Consider the following 15,928-nt stretch of genomic DNA (forward strand, 5'->3'; position numbering starts at 1 on the left):
CTCACAAATTTTATTGGATTTGTTTGGGAGAATGATGGGCGGGGGGGGGGGGGGTGGCTAGTTGCCCTCCAATCACTTTCGACTATTAAAAAGGGCACTAGCCACTCCAATTTCCAATTTAATGAGCCCTTTTCGAAGTTTCTATGACAACTCCTTCAATACGAAGTTCCCTGGTATGGAAAAAAATAAATAAATAAATAGTACATTGTGCCAACATCGTTCTTTACTTCGGTAGCGCGATTGCACTGCCTATCATTTGTTACTGCGATCCATATAATCCGAGGCTCTGTTAAATATGGGGAAGCTACTACTCTCCATCCTTCAGTCTCTATTTTTTACATACTAATTTAATAATATTGTAATAAGGATGCTACGAAACTAAAATCCTCCCTGATAAGGTACACACTAAAAATATTACTTACAGATATATAGAGGGAGGGGTCTGAAATATATCTTCATGATATTCACGCTTTCAAGTTTAGTCCCTCAAACACATCTCATTTATAGGGGTTTCTCCATGGAGGCCGGTAGAGAGGCTAGGGAGTAGGGGAGAGTGGGAATAGCTGAGACGGGGGTAGGTTGATACAAGAATTATTAAAAAATCCATGTGTATGTGGAACCTCAGGCAGGCCCTAGAAAACGAATCACTGAAAAGTGACGCAGCTTTATGGATAGTTTCAGAATTATGAAACTGTTAGTTACTGTATGATGGAATAAGTGTGCTTTTGTAAATGATGAAATAAAAACAACATATTTTTCCAACTGAAAGTAAGGAGCAACATTAAAACTTAAAACGAACAGAAATTTTTACGTATATGAGAGGATGCTCCCCCTAGTCAATATCTCGCTCTTTACGCTAAAGTCCGAATTCTGTTCGAATCACGGATCCCTGAATCACATAGGCCGTTTAATTATAATACCTTTAAAAAAAAACTTTAGAGTAAAGAGCGACGTATTGGCGCTTTTTTTATTTAATTTCTGGTCGTTTGTTAATAATGCTAGCAAATCCGGCACCCCCTCATAGAAATGTCAATTCCCCCAAGAAAACATCCTCAATGGAAAGACCCTCCCAAGTAACCCCTCCTTTAACCCCCCCCCACTCCCAGAAAAAATCCCTCCTGAAAACGTCTGTATGCTTCCCAATAACCAATACTATATGTAAACAATGGGCAAAGCTCATAACTTGTAGCCCTTCCCCCGCGAAGTGTGGGGGATTAAGTCACCCTCAAAGACATATTTACTTGATTTCGACTATGCTGAACAAAATGGCTATCTCAAAATTTTGATTGTATGACTTCGGAAAAAATGGTGTGGGAGGGGGCCAAGGTCCCTTCCAATTTTTTGGTCACTTAAAAAGGGCACTAGAACTTTTAATTTTCGGTTTAATTAGCCCTCTCACAATATTCTAGGACTACTGGATCGATACGATCCCACCTGGAAAAAGAAACAACAAACAAACAAACAAACTCTACATTTTTGCCGATAGGAGCTTGAAGCATCTACAGTGGAGTTTTCTGTTACGCTTAATCTGATGTTTTGATTCTTATTAAGATTCTATCGATTTTGGGGGTGTTTCCCCCTTTTTTTGAAAATAAGGCAAATTTTTCAGGCTCGTAACTTTTGATAGGCAAGATTAAATTTTTAAATTTAATCTACAACAACATATATACAACAACATAAAAATATATTTACAACTTTAAAAAAATAAGCACTTTATCACGATCGGGCGGTCAGTGATAACAGCGGCCGAGCCAGCACCCGTGGCGGCCAGCGGCCGAGCCGGCACATGCTTCGGCAGTGGCAAGATAAAATAAACACTTAAAAATAAAACACAAAATAAACACTTGAAAATTACCGCTTTGCGCAATGAAATTATAAAAAAGGGCAGTGCCCGGGCTTGTGACGGAAAAACGACTAGATATAAAAAAAGGCAGTGTTAAGCTGTTAACGGAAACGCCCCCCCCCGCCCACAACTATAGAGCTTTCTACAAACCGAGTTGCTTTCTATAACTTACATATTAAACTCGATCTGAAGTCAGGTAGTGGCCATTTGGTAGTACTCTCACACCACCCTCGACTACGTATACTTTATCCAATACGGTGGACATGGCATTTTTTTCGACGATAGTTTTTAATTTTTTAAAGAGCGAATGGCCGTGACACTCGCTCTTGGAACTAAATTTTGCTATACACAGTTCCTATAAGCACCCATGTTGAAATTTTCCTTTACATTGTGTGATGGCACCCCTTTGCATACTTTTTTGGTGGTCTTATTGTACGTTTCCACGCAGTACGCCTTCGGACCGGGAAATACACCATGCGATACGAAATCACTTCCCGTTTCTGATTTTAATTTTAATCATTGATTTGGGGCCTGGTGTTTCATAAGCTCCGGATAGCGGGACTCATCCCAGTTTGTGTAGTCAATCCGAGAGCTAATGTACTCTCCATTATCCAAATCTTCCAATAAATAATTAGTTTTAACTTTTAACAATAAAGAAACTGTATCCCCATAAAAAAACTTGAACTTGTCCCTCCCTCGGCCACTGGCGCCTACATACATTGTAATAAAACTCCAAAATGAGTTTTTTGAAATCTCATTTTTTTTTCGTATGTAAAAGGACCATATTCGAGTCTATAGTCGTGAATGATGTGATCTTTGGATCCGCAATGATTCGGGCAAATTATTTTGGGTCGGTCACAACGACCCCTGTTTCGCACACTCTCACACATTTTACCAAAGGCCGAATTTAAAATGAGTTTAAAGATCTCTTTGTCGACCTTTGTTTTCGCTTGAGAGCGTTTGCTGACAGAAGTGTCAACAAACGTCTTCATGTAATGTTTTTGGTCAAATTGGAGGGCTCTATGAATCCTTGGGACATTGAAACCGTTGGCAAGCATCCACCGCAAATAAACGTGGTATACAATAATGTTCCGTTTCGGCTCCAGGTCGGCAATTACCTTTTGTTTTGAAGGTGTCCAATGAATGCCTTAATTATCTACTAATGATAAATTGTAGGGACTCAGCGAGTCCCTATGCACCGGTCTATCGATGTAGGGGAAAACAAAGTCTTTTACCGAGTCATGAAGTTCCAGAGGAATTTCACCATCAATTTCGAAAAACCATCCTTGTGGTCCATTTTCCTCAACTGTGTGAATACTGGGTAAATCTGGAGCAGAAGGATCGTCCAGCCATTTGTAATTCCCATACGGCAAAGAGAAGTGAGATATTGCCGACGGATAAAGAGAATTCATATCCAAGAAAACGGCATCCGACTTTTCACCGGTGCTTCGTCCAATCGGATTGGTTTCAAGGACACGATTCCCATGCAAAACATACCCTCCCCGCATGGATGTTTCTACAAAGAGGTGCTGATCCACGTCGGCGATCAGACCGATGTCCGCTTCAATGATTTTAAGATTTAAATTCATCACCAGAAGAGGAGTGAAAATAATACCCCAAATCCATCCCAAATTCTTCATAAATTTTATCCGTGTTTTTACGGATAAAATCCAAGAACGTCGATACATTACTTGCCTGTTACATTTTACAATAATTCCACCCATTTTCACATACGTCCTTTTGCCAAAATCCTCTTGGCAAATTCGTAATCGGCAATGGTACATTGACGATCGTGAAGTAAATCATAAAACTTTGCGGTGGGCGGTAATTTTTCCTCACTTAGCTTCAAGGTAGAGCTGTAATTCTCGTATGGGTGTATGTCATTACGCGTTAATAAAGTATATAGTTCATTATCTAAAAATCTCGTTTTAAGGGGGGTGAAACTATGAAAATTATCGCTTTTTGTTCTTGAATGAGTTTGCTAAGAGACTTAGGGAAAAAACTAAAAGAATCAAGGTAACGGAATATTCAAACACGTATTATCATTATCAAATGTTTTCCATTTAAGTTCTAAGACTAGCTGGTTTTAAGATGATTTCGGTATGATGTTATAAGAAAAAGAACCATCTACTCATGGGCCATCTACAACTTTACCTTTCAGCAATCGTGCCAGCGCTGGTAATATTAATTTCAAATCGTTGTTGGAATTGCGCATGTAAACCGGTAAAAAGTATTGTTGCCTAACATTTAAATTACACGAGTTAGGAGCAACCCCCCGAAGTTACTTCCCCTTGATGAAATCTCTTTGTATAAATGATCATGATCGCGCATCCCCCTCATTCATTTTGTTTCTTACAAACCCATCAAATGTCTTCATTTTTAATTGCAAACTCACGCTCTGGTGATACATTAATCGGATATTGTATATGACGCAGCCGTGAAATTGCTTCAATTGCTGTTTTAATGAGAGCAACTATAGCTGTGCAACACAATCTTTTCCACCCAATGCCTCACAAAAGTCTACCAATTGCATGGTATTACTTGAATCTCTCCGCGCGTGCGCAAAAGAGATCACAATTGCGATCTTTAAGGGGAAAAAACTTTTAATGTCTTCGACAAGCTTTTGTTAGGTTGAAAAATAGTTTTGTTTAGATATGTCTATAACCTGGTCCTGAGACATAGAAAAAAAGTAAAAAGAGAAAAGTAAAGCGTAAAAGGCTTTCTAACAGCTAAAAAATAGCTTTATTATATTAAAAAACATTTACTCACGTCTTTAAATTGATCAAACACTAGACAGGAAGCTTGAGGCTTGCACATTACACGACAGGGAGCCATTGGTTGATCTATGACTTGCCTGGAGGGGCCAACCCTTCTACCTTGCATGGAAGGTTTGGCACTTGACGGAGAAAGTTGACAAGAGTGCACCGACACCTGACGGGGAGCTGATAGCTCAGATATTACATGAGAAGGAGTCGATGTTTGGCCTGCGGCTTGTGTAGAAGGGCCATGCGTTGTATCTTGCGGTGAAATCCCTGCTGTATGACTGGGGCTCAAGTGGGTCGTATCATGTCCATCACGATCCTTCGCAGCCAGGCCAGCGGCATAACGGGCTCGTGCAGCCGGGGCTGTAACTTGAAGAGGCGGCATTGAGGCTCGATGAAGAGGGGCTTGTATATGTCTCAGAGCTCGTGCAGATGGCCCTGAGATGTCATGAGGGTGCATAGATGAGACTACGTTTCTCCTGCGAGGTTTTGGGGAGGGGGAAATGCCAGCCATCTCCAGACTCTGCACCGGTGTGGCCTCGTTCTCTCTTACCCTCTTGTTGGGAGGAGAAAGGGCAGAGAAATTCTGAAAAGAAGAGAAAATTTAGTATAAAATAATAATGTTACAGAAGAAAAGAAATTAGTACTCTCCCTTCTAGAGAAAAAAAAACAGAAACTATAAAAATTTAAACATTGCCTAAAATAAGTCCTCTCCATTTCAAGAAAGCATAAAATAGTTATCAAATAATGTAGATCTCAAAATATACAGCCCTCTCCTTTCCACGAAGGTGAAACTTGAAAACCATAGTTTTGCCATTGTCCCCCTCCCAGCTTTAAATAAGTCACTATATCCAGGAAAGCGTAGAAAATAGGCTTAGAAACAAAATACAATCGTTTCTTTATACGCAGGAATTTTAAAAATGGAAAATAAACCGCATGGGCACGCATATGACCCTTTTAATGGGGGGGGGGGATGGATACATATTGTTTTAACCATTTATATGCAATAAGAAGTTTGAAAACTATATTTTTGTCTAGAATAAAAATAAATATTTTTATTTTCCCATCCTCTCTCCTTACACGTAATTTCCAAGCCTAATATGTGACTATTACACATTAATTTTGCCGAGAAAGTTCACACATAGAATTTTCTATATCCGACATTTTCCCGTAAGGTTTTTTAATTGACAAGAACCATTCATTGTTTACCAAGCACCCTTTCCAGAGGGTTCTGCCTAAATTCATACCCTTGTTTTGTTAATTTAAGCGAAGCGTGCACGAAAATTTTTAATGAATGTCTCTGTTTAGATCGCTAAGAGAGACGATTCTAAAGTTTTAATCGCATGAAGGAGAAAAGACACGTTTTGGGTAAAATAATTCTTTTTCGAAATAATTAAATAGTAATGAATGGTGGGGGGAGGGAGGAGGGGTTACAGAATGGAAAAAAGAGTATGTTTGAAACAGAACAAAGTATAAAGATTTTTTTGGAGGGGGGGGGGAGAGAGACAAAGGGATTTATATGATTGTAGGTATTATCCATTATATAAGTACTTGTTGCATCTTCAATTGCGAAAAAGAAACTGATGAGGAAATGCCTTAACATATCTATATATAGCACATTTTGGTGGGGGAAGTTCTCTTTGGATTTTAATAGAAAAGCTTTGCAGGGGGGTTTAGCCACCTGTGAATTTTGTCTAGACATGATTTTGCATAGAAAAAACACAGGGGATCTCAGCCACCTGGGAATTTTGTCTAGTAACAACGTGGGTGAGTTTTGCTAGTTAGGAATTTTGTCTAGAAAATCATCGCGGGGGTTCAACCACCTGGGAACGTGGCTAGACATGATTCTGAATAGAAACAGGGAAGAGGGTGTGTCACATGATGTCAGAGGGCTCCGGTAGAAATCCAATGTTATTTTCCCTATGGCTGCCGTGACGTCTGAGGGCATGTTGCAGAAATACTATAGGGAAAAACAAAGGGGGGGCGGGTGCGTTATGGAATAAACACCTGACTTAACCTTTGAATTCTTGCCAAGGGCGGAAATGTCACCTAGAAACAGGGGTGCCGTGACGTCAGAGGGCTGCCTTTGAAACTCAAAGGAAAAGGGATAGGACTGTCCTTGGAAATTTGATAGGGCTGTCCATGAACCTAAAATGCCCCCACTACTCCAAAGGACGTACAAAAGACATATATACCTTTAGTAACTGAGATGGGGGGGGGGGGCAACTAAACTTATTCAGAAGTTTCAGAAGAAAAACTGACAAGTTTGTTTCACATGTTATTTACATGAGGATGAGGATGTTATGAGGACGTTATTTACATGGGTGTCCCACTTCAAATTAGAATATATGGTAACGCCTAGGAGTTTAAAGGAAGAAGCTGAAATCTCAGGAGGAATATGATGAAGGAAAAGAGGAGGGGACTTTAGAAAACTAACAGATAATATGGTGGATTTACAAGGATTAACCGTCATATCAAGAGAAGAAGCTTAGCCTGCAGTGTCATGGAGGATACCCATTGAATTGCTATAAATATTTTTATAACACGTCTCTACAACTGTAAGGTCGTCGACAAATTTACACCTGTCAGGGCAATCTATTGAAAGGCTGTTGATCATGACAGAAAACAGGTGGGGGCCAAGAATAGTACCTTGGGAAATACCATTGTGATTCCAAAGGTGGCTGGAATAGCAATCTTGAGGTGGCTGGAATAGCAACTAGGCTGGAATAGCAACGAGCTTTACTAAAAATGTCTCGACCTCGAATTCTTCGATAAGTTTTTCTATCAAGATATTATGGTTAACCAGGTCAAAAGCCTTTAGTAGGTCAACGTAAATTAGGCTTAGCCAGGTGTTTGGTCTCTCAAGTAGTTTACCCATAGAATTAACTAAGTGGATAAGTTAACGTGAGGTTGATGTATATTTAAAATTTCCTAACTGCCTAGGATCAACAAGGCGGATGGACTTAGTCCCTAAGCCAGTCAGTAAGAAAGCTTTCATATAATTTTGAAAAAATAGAAGTCAGAGAGATTGGACGAATGCCATCAAAGCCAGGTTTACCGTTTTTCTTTTTTATTGGAGTTGTGAAACCTTGTTTCCAAAGGGAAGTGAACAGTCCAGATTGAGTGCATTGATTGAAAAGAATAGAAAGGGGCTTCAAGAGGTAATCACTAAAGGCTTTAATAAGTAAAGAATATCCAGTGGGCAAGTTCTTGTTTTTTTTCAATTTGTAGTTTTTTTTTACCACGTCAAATGGGGAAATGTTAGGGAAATTAAAGGGGGTTGCAACACTAGGAGTTACATAGGATATGGGAGGGAGGCTTTGGACAACTGAAGCAAGAAACTCATTCAAATTATTTGCTGTTGTCTTTGAGGGTTCATCTAAATTAAAGTTTAGTGATTCTGGTCTCTTGCCGGCAAGTATTTTGATCTGCGAATACCAATTTTCGGGTTTATCCTGGCAAAGGTCTTTAACTTTATTTTTATAACAAGTTCTGGCAGATTTTATAGTTCTTTTTTTTTTTTAAAGTATTCTCTTAAATTATTTGCTTCCTCTAGTTTACCTGTTTTGAATAAGTTAATTTTTTTCCGGATTAACATTTTAATATGATAATTTATATAGGGTTTATCATTAGAGCATTTTCTAGACTTTTTTGGGGGGAAAATGAGCCATATAATTGTCATTCAGTTTTTTGTGGAAAGTAAGGATTTTGGCATCAAGATTATTCAGATAAATAATGTCTGACCAACATTCCTTAGACAAACAAGAGCCAAATGAAAAAAGACCCGAATTACTGAGGGGACGGTAAGATCCGCTTTTGGTTGTGAACGAGTGTAGGAAAGGCGAGGAATGGGATAAAAAGAGACAGTATTGGTAACTACCACCTAATGGAGGCAGGGCTTGGGAGAACTGTAAAACTTATTCATATTAGAACAAATGACATCAAGGGACGTATTTCCTCTTGTAGTCGGAAAAATACATTATATAGATTAGAATATAAATACATTATTTGATTCAAAAAAGAGCGATCTGTCGTTTGGTGAGACAACAATTTCAAGTTGTGTTAAAAATATTTCGAGTAAAACGCCACTATTCAGAATTTTTTTTTTTGGGGGGGGGGGAATATTTTTTTGTTCAAACGCTTATGTATTCTTGCACATTCAGGTCTCGACTTTGTTTTTATTAACACCGTGTAAAAGACATTCTGAAAATTTGAATTATGTGCAGTTTGATTCGTTTTCAATTTTTCTTAACAGCTAAAAAAATATAAAAAAAACTTCGTCGTTGTAGGCTAATTTCTGAAAGCTATGTCGTTATTTACAAAATATAAATAGTTGCTGAAGAATTAAGATTTTTTGGAAAAGAGGCACAAATTTTGACTCTTAATGACGAGTAAAATTCAAATAAAACATAAAAAAATACACTTTTCAGGCAAAAATTCAGAAAAACAGAAAAAAACTAAAAAAAAGTATATTAAAAAACCTTGTTTTCAAAATTGAATAAAGGTTAACTCAAAAAATAAAGGTTCTGGGGAAAAACTACAATTATAATGTGAAAGTACTTGTTCTTAGAAATCAGAATACGTCAAGTTTACAAAGTTTTCAGTTTATTTTACCGTGTAAAAACATCAAGAGGGGTATGACAACGTTATGGGCCAAATTTGATTTTATAGGCTAAAATGACCATGTTCTACATGCGTGTGAATTTGTGCACCCAATATTCGTTATCAGTGCCCCCCATTACCCTAGAATTCACCCTCAAACCAACTGCAGCTGATGTGAGCCACCCCCTCCCTTTTTTGAACGATATCGAGCCTTGGATCACTGACTATACTGGCTTATGTTTCTAACAAATTGTCGTAATCTGATGTAGGTATTCCTAATTTCCTGACAGAAAAGTAGCCCTACCGTTTACAAAATTGATTAGCTACTGCTCTGGTTTAGCTGATAGGCTGATACTGAGAGTCAGATCTTGACAGAAAAGGAATAGTTAGGTATATAAGCGCCAATTTCCATAAGGCTTGTTCATTTTATGGTAAAAGCACGAAGATCGTCACATATATATAGAAAAATACGGAGACTCTGACAGGGGGCATAATCACATTTTCTGAGTGCGTCTTTCCGCGTTTCACCACGTTTTTCCGTGCGGAAAAGTGCGTGTTTTTGAAATTGAAGGATCTGGACGTTTGAAGATTTGTTTCTGGTTGATTTGAGTCTGGAGATTCTGAACATGTGCCCACTTTTGAAATCAAATCAGTAATTTTCGAGTTATCATCATTTTCATCATCTTGGGTCTTACTCTTTTCTGTATACTGAGGTAGTAGATGCGCTTAGGGTATCTTTCATGGCTAACTCGAATGTGCTGATTCGGAAAATGTGCTTACTCTTAATATCCAACCATCCGTTACTGATTTATCATCATTTTCATCATCGTCGGGTGTAGACTGTCTATCATACTTCTACATTACAAACTCTGGTTCACCTTAATCTGCAAGTGACGACTGTAGTCTGAATGAATGGACCATTTGCGGGTTTAAAAACACGACTCGGAATACCTCATATCACTAGCAGGTTTAACAAAGCTACGGTTTGGAAAAAAAATCTGACATAGTTGACTGTTTGACGGCAGAGCATGAAGAGCCAGTGCCCAGCAGTCTCCCAACCGTTGAGACAATTGCACTAGAAAGTTCTGTTCTAGTACACCTCATCGTCCCTAAGCCTTGAATTAGTTTCGGTGAATACGCTCGCTTGAAATTCACTTCTTACATTAGAAAGCAACAGTCCGAAACCTACGCTCAAGCGATTGATCTCGTCTTGGACATCTACACCGACGACAGCCTAAAAAACGGAGCGCGTGAACACAGAGGAATTTCGTATTATGCCGTGAAAATCACAGAGCAAACCCTCGTTCCTCGGATGAAATGACGTGACTTTTTGAAATCAACTGAGGACAAGAGTCGACTCTTCCATTTTTTTTGCGACTATGGATGGTAGGCCAGGAACTGCAGGACATCTTTGTAGTGGCCACTCCTGGAGAAACATTTATTTCAACGAGCAATATCGCTTTTCGCGAAGGCCTCACACTTACCAACCACGAAGAAGGTGACACACGTGTGCTGTTTCATGCCTTCCATCAGGCCCAGTGTGACTATAACTTCATAGCCATCAGAACTGTGGATTCTGATGTAGTTGTGATTGCAACAGCTTTGTTCCAGCAACTTCAGATTGAAAATCTGTTTGTCATCTATGGGCATGAAGCAAAGAATAAAATACTGCGATATTACTTATCGTCTAGGACCTGACAGGTCTCGCATGCCTTCTCTGGATACGATACGACTTCTTCTTTTGCTTTTGATGGAAAGTATGGTGTTTGGAAGACTTGGAAAGCTGTGGAATCCATTCTTCCGACTTTGGTTACTTTGAGCTCATCAGGAACCCCGCTCCTAGGTTGTCACTTTACAGACATCCAGCGATTCGTCGTCATTCTTTACGAAAAATCAAGTGGTTTGTCTGAAGTGAACAGTCTGCGGAAGGAGCTTTTCACACGAAAAACATCCAGAATGAAATAACTGCCCCCAACAGCGGCTGCTCTTGGGCATCATACCAAACGCTTACTTGCATGCTCAGATATGGGCACCATCGCACTTCCCACAACTTTCCCCACTAGAACCAGGCTAATACGACTGGGTGAAACATGACAGAGGCTGGAAGCCTTTCTGGATTAATCTTCCTTAGGCAGCGACAATTTGCAAAGAACTACTCACATAAGGCTGTAAAACAAAGTGCAAAAACTAGTGCAAATGTGAAAAAGCTTCCCTTAAATGCACAGATTTCTGTTCGTGCAAAGGTTGTGATAATCAGTACAATCAATAGTGCACTTTTTGTAGCTTTAACTGTCGATCCCGACCCGTTCTGTTTTCCATGAGAACCTCATTTCATTTTTTAGCAATCTTTTTGATGAATAAGTCGAAATCGGCTATTTCATTTCTGTGATACATGTGATTGTTTAACAATTTTGAAATACTTGAAGTAGTTTAGTATTCTACATTTTATCATCATAATAGTATGCTTCTTACGTCCGAAGCTTCTTAAGTCAAGCTGTTTGAGTTGAATAAATGATTTTTTTTTTTTTTTTTTTACTGAAAGCTTATTGAGGATATATGAAACGGTAATTAATTACTTACAGATAAAAAAAATGATCTCCTTCGGAATGTTATAGGAAGGGCATGAGTTCTTGTTAGAGTAAGCCTATGGTATAGGAACCGTGGTTATGAAACTGGTAAATGCTGGACCAAGAATCCAATTGCAAAAATAACCATATTTTTGGAATCGAGGGCCTCGAATTAGTCAAAAAGAGATCTTAAACTTGCTCATCGCTCATTCTCAAAATTCATGTATTTTTCCTCGCGCGGAAAAGTGCAAAATAGAGCGGAACCGCGGAGAATAATTTGAATTTGCAACTTAGTCAATTCTTTACATTTTCCATAATATGTTCACCAGTTTCTATGCGATTACGATGAAAAATAGGAAGTCAGAAAGCGGAAATTGCTCAGAAGGGTATGGAGCGTAATGATGAAAATGATGATAACTCGGTAACCAGGAGCCGGATGAAAAAAGTAAGCACATTTTTGGGATTAGGAGAGAAAAATTAGTCAGAAACGACCCTCTGATCGAAAAAATTCCCACTCTGAAAGTCAGCTATTTTTCCCGCGCGGAAAAAACGCAAAACAGCACAGTAATCGCGTCGGAAAATGTTGTTCTGCCCCCAGTCAGATTTTCCATATTTTTTTGAACATATCTGCTAAATTTCAGCTTTTACCATAAATGACCAAACCTGACGCTTGTGTACCTAACTAGAAATGCAATTTTCAGAGACAGAAGTCTTCTTTAAACCGATGCGTACGAACGGTTTATGAACTGCAATGTTTTTACAAGCAAGTCCGTATAATTATAGCTTCTTAGAAAAGTATTTTCTAAAAGCTTTTACTAAAAAACAAAACTTCCTCTAAGAAAAGGAAATATCAAGTAGATAATAATCACGAACTAGAAGCTTCACTCAAATCCTTTGAACATCTGAGAGGTTTATTTACTTCACTGAAGCATTAGGGTTTGGCACGTTCGTCGAAACTTTGTCCACTGAGGGAATTCATATTCACATCTAACTACAAAATATTAAATAGAGGTAGAATAAGTCGGAGACATAATGTAGTTAAGCATAATTCTTGTCGGTAGTAGGGAACAAGAATGAAGTTATTCATTTTCTAATTGCGTTTAAAACATGCCTACAGCCAAAGAGGATAGACCAATTCTAAGCACGGGTGTCTTTTTTTTTTGGGGGGGGGGGGCAACGGGAGCTGTTGCTCCCCCCCCCCGATAATATGGAGACAAGCTACTAATATGGAGCTACATATATACATAGGCCATCGTAATCGCTTTGATTTTGCGCTTGAAGATGTAGTGATCGGCATCGGTGTTGTCCATTGACTTCAGAATTTCTTTTCCTATCCCCTTTGCTGCATCCGTGTTCACATCCCTTGCTGCTGTCATACCATTCGATAAATTGTGCAATTGAGTGCAGTTGTCGTATGGACAAGACTGCACAAAAAGAGCTACTAAAGCCTTTACGTCCTTTTTATCCAAGTTGGTTTTGCGGAAACGTGCTGATCAGATGGCACATACTCAACGCCGATGAGAGACTGCATAAGCTCATTAATTTCAGCTCGTACTGGCATTGATATTTTCCAAATCGACCTTTAAGACTCACTAATTCTATTTCCCCTCGTGAGTCAAATGCTTGTTTTAAGTAACCTCATCAGTACTTGCTCACTTACTAAGTCGGAAGAGAGCCCAGCCCAAAATGTATCGCTTCTTTGAATGACAAACATCCCATCCACAATGTCTTTATACAGCTTCTGGTTACTTTCTTTCAGCTCTTACATTTGCTAAAGAAATATTCTCACCAATTTCGTTTACAGGTTGTGGCCTGCATCTGCAAAGTAAGGGAGCGTTTCAAAGAGTGCTTGAAGATACTGCACCCATTTTCCAGTTTGTTCTGCCCTGATGGCCTTTTTAAGCCTTCCGAACGTTTCTTGACATTGAAGCCATATTTTACAGTCCTGTTGTTCTCCAGCGTGTCTTGAAACCCCATTATTCGTGTTTGGATTCGACGCACTACGTCTGCGTTGGATGCATCTTCAAGGGTTTTCCTCATTCAGTAGAGCCATACATATTGCCGAAGCTTCTGCAAAGTCTTGATGACTCGCACGTATGTCATCTGTGCAGTCGAAATCATACGATTTGCAAATGAGAATGATCTGCAATGCTGAATCTATAAGTTCGTGCGCTCTCATGGCTCTTGAAACAACCTGACAGCTATGGATATGATTAAGGGTTTTACCGGCATATAGTTATTCGAGCACTTCTTTTATTCCTGTTTCCTTCATCAAGTGCCCGATCACTCCAAGAAAGCTCATACTGCAATGGAGACCACCGATCATTGGAACTGCTGCCTTGAGAGGACTATCAGCAGGCTCAGCATTGATGATGTTCACCCCTTTGCAAAGGCTGGTCGAGAGTAACAACTGGTACCATTCCGTGCTGGCGTGCTTTATCAGAGATAAAACGTGAGATAGTATATACACGAGAAAGATCGGAGGGGATTATAGTCGATCATAGGCAGAAAAACAATCGACGAAGCGCCTTTGTGTGACCCAAGGTGAATTGCTTGGATAAATCCACTCTATCCGACCCGTTTCGTGTCATGTATCCAGCTTGCATGCCATAGTAGGACAATGCCATCGATCTTGTCGTCGAAGGTGATGGTCGGGATTGGTTTTTTATACAAAACTGTTCTCCTGTTGGCTTTTGTTGTAGAAGTAGAAAGGAACTTGTCCAACTTTCTGGATTACTTTAAGGTTTACAACAGCTCTTTGAATTATGATTGGAAATTTGGGTAGCTTTGGTGTGGCAGCAGCTAGCACGCCCATCCCATGGAAAGTACCTCTTCCGTCGATAGTGCAAATGTCGTGGTCGACATTGTCGCCAATAAACTAGATGAAGGTTTTAGAAGTCATCTCTGGAAATTCATTACCATGAGTTACTACGGCAGAACGCTCGAATCGAAGCACTTCAGAGTAAGAAGTAGAAAAACCTAGCCTATGCATCTGGTCGATGAGAAAACGTGAACCAGATTGGTGGTGTAGCTGGACTTCAAGGTATACTTATAAAGAAGCGAGCAAAGATCGGGGACGGCAAACCTGTATTATTGCTTGGCGGATTGAACCTACCAGTAGGTAGTAAATCTCCAGCAAACAGGAAAAGAGAAGCATCAGGGAATATGAATTAAGCTCCCGTCAAAACGGTGTTAGAGGGTTTTAAAACCGAGTAAATAGACCTTTGTTTCCTCTTCAAATTCTGTAGAGCCGTCTGAATATCTTTTCCCTTTAGAGCATATCTTGATTCTCCCCTCTTTTTCCCTAGTAACTGGAAAACGGGGGGAAAGGCTAATGACAGAGCAATCAAAGTAACGTATTCATTCTTCTCGCATTGGGAAAACCCAGAAAACAAGTCTTGTAGACTGCTATACAGGATCTTTATTTATCCCTCTTTTCCCCCAGTAAAAGCATATTCGATTTGCTTGGACCCAAGAGCACCAGGAATGCCATTCTCAGCATCAAAAACTACCGGTCGTGGATTTTCGAGTTTTCCCCTGGATTTTCCCCTTTTCGCCCGTTTTTCACCCTATTCCGCCAAGGGGATTCTTGGGGACTATTGGTAGGTTGTACAGAATGTTTTTTTCTCTACAAAATGTTCTAAAAATCATTTATATTGCAATTTTGTCCCAGATCGTCGATTTTTTCCGTAGGCTACATTTACTGGACTATATACTCTCCGTAAAAAAAATTGAAACACATTTAAAACCACACAAGATTCAGACTCCGCCTTCGCGCACGTGCGATTCCGATTTACACATTACGAGAAGCATATGGAAAAACCTGTTTTTTTTGTCCGACTGCTAGCAACTGAACTAGGCTGTGACGAATATTGCCAGGGACGATACGCGCGCTATCAAATGTGTATCATGTTTGTAAAAAAAAAAGACGCTACAGTTGTACAGTGACCGGGTGGAAATAAAAAATTGACTAAAATTATGTGTTAACTTATATTCTCTGAGGTTTTTTTACTCAGTTTCCATAGGTTCCACCTACTAGTATGTTTACTAAAAATATGGGGATAGCTTCACCTGTCATTCGTGTTCCTTGAATAATTTTCCAAAAGACAACAGCGATAAGAGGATAAATAAAAAGAATCGTTCTTGAGCTTGGA

The sequence above is a fragment of the Artemia sp. Qi Xiang Cuo genome, chromosome 7 (assembly GCF_049724085.1).
Source record: "Artemia sp. Qi Xiang Cuo chromosome 7, ASM4972408v1, whole genome shotgun sequence".
NCBI lineage: Eukaryota > Metazoa > Arthropoda > Branchiopoda > Anostraca > Artemiidae > Artemia > Artemia sp. Qi Xiang Cuo.